General features: G+C 34.9%; 1 pseudogene; it reads left to right on the forward strand.

Annotated features, from left to right (window-relative positions):
- The first annotated feature begins 1,560 nt into the window (after positions 1-1,560).
- Positions 1,561-2,648, forward strand: LOC107976299 (tripartite motif-containing protein 60-like; annotated as a pseudogene).
- Positions 2,649-3,788: the final 1,140 nt, after the last annotated feature.

The following is a 3,788-nucleotide window of genomic DNA, read 5'->3' on the forward strand; positions in this document are numbered from 1 at the left end:
GGTAAGTGATCAGGATAATATTCTGCATGGTAAGAGAAATGATTTGAATTTTAGAAGGAAATTGCTTTACCATTTGCAAATTAAGGCAATTAAAATACAGTGAATTTCAAAATGCCTTTTTATTGACAATGTGTGGACTAAACTTGTTTTAATAAACCAAAATTGTTGTTATTCTGTTAAGGCTATTTTACTTTGAATGTGTACCTTGCCACTGATATTAACTTATCCCATCTTACCCAAGGTTGTAGGTAACAGATGGTAACAATACACTATTGGGTGACAGTGGAGTAACATCCCTAGTGATTCCTTTGTCAGTGATCTTTATCTTAAAATAATTTGGTAAATATGGCTCCTACAACTTACATTTTTGTTTTTCTTGTAACTCCAGGTTATTATGATGGTGGTAATGAAGATTATATGAGTATAATGGAGCTATTTGTTTCTGAATTCTGAACAACTATTTACAAAATATCCTACTTTTTTCTGTTAAACATATGACTTCTCTGGTCTGCTAAACACATACAGACCTTTAGTTTTGATTTACATGCATTTAAATATACAGATATATCACTCTAAAATAAACTTTAGGTGTGTAACCTAAATATGATTATAAAGAATAATCATATTTGTTTATGGTTGTGTACTTACTTTGAGAAGAAAAAAATATTAGAATGAAATAGATAATTTTACAAGTGTTGATAACTTGCCAGCAAACCAGAAAGTTCAAAGATTTTGAAAGCAAATCTATTTTCTCTGCTTTGTATTAAACTCATTTATCTAAAATGTTATTGCTCCTGGCTTAGAATCATCTTATGCAAATTCTCCTTTTTTGTTGTTGTTGTTTGTCTGTTTGCCTGTTGCTCTCTGTAGACATATAATCTCTACTAAAAATACAAAAATTAGCTGGGTGTGGTGGTGGGCACCTGTAATCCCAGTTACTTGGAAGGCTGAGGCAGGAGAATCACTTGAACCTGGGAGACAGAGGTTGCTGTGAGCCAGGATCGCACCATTGCACTCCAGCCTGGGCAATAAGAGTAAAACTCCTTCTCAAACAAATAAACAAAAAATTCTTTGTATAATCCCCTCAGAGATTATGATAGTGACTTTGATAAAATTTAATGGTATGCACAAAATAAGTTTCACATGCGAGTAATTTAACAGTGTGTGTATTGTATGTTCTCTATTTAGTATATTTTATATTTTGTTTCCATTAAAGAATGCTATTTAATCCAATTTTTGTTTAGTTGTTATTCATTTTACTTTATAAAATCGACATAATTTAGTTTATTAAATTTATTGGGCCAATTTATTCAAGTAAACAGTTGAACATTTAATAAGTCATGAGGTCTTTTTGGCATAAACATGAAGTAAACAGAGACAATACTGGCTATGTAATAGAAGCTACATAATTAGAAATAAATATTCTTTTTAAAATTAGCCTGTGGTGTCAGGTGAAAAATTGAAAATATCTATAATAAAGAAATGGCATTAATTCTGCATATGAAGAGAGCATAATTGTACCTATGCTGCACAATTAACTCTCATAATTGAAACAAGGAGATGGACCTTTTTCCAAAACTAAGTGCAAACCTTGTAAAATTTTCAGATTATGTTTCTACATTTAAACATCTACTGAGGTAGGTAGAAGGCAAGTCTATTCAGTCAAACCTGGAATTGCTGGCACATGTGAAGAGTATGCACCACAGGCATCAAAGCCTAAAATGCCCTGAACTATTTTCATTTAGATTAATGAAATATGGTTTTAGTCTTCCTCCTCTCTATTCTGGCTCAGACGGAATTATCAAGCCATTTCAAGTAGATTTGATTCTAGATCTTTTTTTTTTTTTTTTTTTTTTGAGATGGAGACTCCCTCTGCCACCCAGGCTGGAGTGCAGTGGTGTGATCTCAGCTCACTGCAACCTCCTCTTCCTGGGTTCAAGCAATTCTCCTGCCTCATCCTCCCAAGTAGCTGGGACTACAGGGGCTTGTCACCATGCCCAGCTAATTTTTTGTATTTTTAGTAGAGACAGGGTTTCACTATGTTAGCCAGGATGGTCTGGATCTCCTAACCTCATGATCCTCCCACCTCAGCCTCCCAAATTGCTGGGATTACAGGTGTGAGCCACCACACCCAACCTTGATTCTGGATGTTGACACAGCACATCCTCAACTTATTGTCTCTGAGGATAGAAAAGGTGTGTGATATGGAAGAACAAAACTCAACTTTTGTTATACCTAAGGAGATTTTATTTCTGCCCTGGGGTCCTGGGTAGTTCTGGCAGACATTACTGGAAGGTAGAAGTGGGAAACAAGCCTAAATGAAAATTGTGTGTGTGTCAAGGCTGTCTTCTTAGGAACTGGCAGGATCAGCCTTCAGTTCTGGGTGGATTTTGGGCAATTGGGTGATACATAAAGAGTGGTTATGTTGCATAAAGTCCTAAGGCAACCTGGCTTCTGCCAGTAGTAAAACCCAGTAAGATTGGCATTTTTTGGAGTATGCATTGGGTGATTTTTAAAAATCATATACATGATAGGTTTGTTCTGTATATTTTAATGATTATTTTACAATAGCTGTTTGGCCTTATTTCTATACTGAAGCCCATTCTGAATGTCATAAAATCTCTTTGTTATCAGATACTGAAAGATAAAGAACAAGTAAATGAATCTGTTTCAGTTCTTGTGGGTAATTTAGTCAGTAAATTTAATCTCATTCCTGTAATCTTTAAGTTTTACTACTGAAGACCAGAATAAATTTTTTTCACCTAAATTTTTTGCAACTATAAAAGCATGTTCATAATGTCACTTTCATAGATACTATGAATATCATCAAGTGTGTTGATTTCTAATATAAAGTATTTGAGTATTATGTTACCCAACATATCCAATAAAATGTTTTTAAGTTGCCTATTTAAAAAATCTGTCAATTTTTGAATTGCATACCTAGCTAAAATTTTTTAAGATGTAGGATAAGATGTAAAATAATCAGACAAGTAATATTAAGTAAGTTTACTGAAATTTTTTACTTATTTAAGAAACCTAATTGCATTTTAAATAAATTGCTGTCATCTGTTATTATTTTTGTAGCACTTTTTTTTTAAGATTTTGCCTCTAAAAACAGGCAACAAGATGAACAGAGAAGGAAACAAAAATTCAATGATTGTCATGGAAATAAATTTCAGGAAAATAAAAGGTTTTTATAATGACCTAATTAAAATAACATAAAGGATAAAAATCATAATTTTTGCTTTTACACATTATTGGGCAAAAGTAACCCTGAGATAATAATGTGAAGAAAACACTATTAATTATATTTTTGAGACTCCCTTACTGACTTTGCCACTTAGAGAACCTCCAGCACAGGCCCAGGATTCCCTAGGCATTCCTTCCAGGAGAATATCCAATGGAAATGAAACAGAAGGCCATGTCCACAAAGATATATCAATGCTCACCTCCTAGAGACCAGTGAGTGCAGGCTGCAGAAAGAGTAGGCCCTTCTTGGATGTCCAGAAAGGGGCTACGGGCACCATCCTAGAAAAGGGGACTGGAACTCCACTGAGTCCTCCCACCTGCAGGGGCCTCAGAGGGCCCGGGGGAGGCCAGCCTAGGTGCTCTGTCCTGTTCCTGGCCCTTGAGTCCTGCCTCACCAGCTAGCTTTTTCCACAAAGAAATCAGAATGGCAACCCCCAATGCAGCCCCACTAGAGGAAGGAGATCAAAAGTGTAAAGGCCCACACCCATCTTAGCACATTAAGTGCTAATTATTATCTAATTATTATCTAATTATTATTA

This window comes from Pan troglodytes, chromosome 7, assembly GCF_028858775.2.
Source record: "Pan troglodytes isolate AG18354 chromosome 7, NHGRI_mPanTro3-v2.0_pri, whole genome shotgun sequence".
Taxonomy (NCBI): Eukaryota; Metazoa; Chordata; class Mammalia; order Primates; family Hominidae; genus Pan; species Pan troglodytes.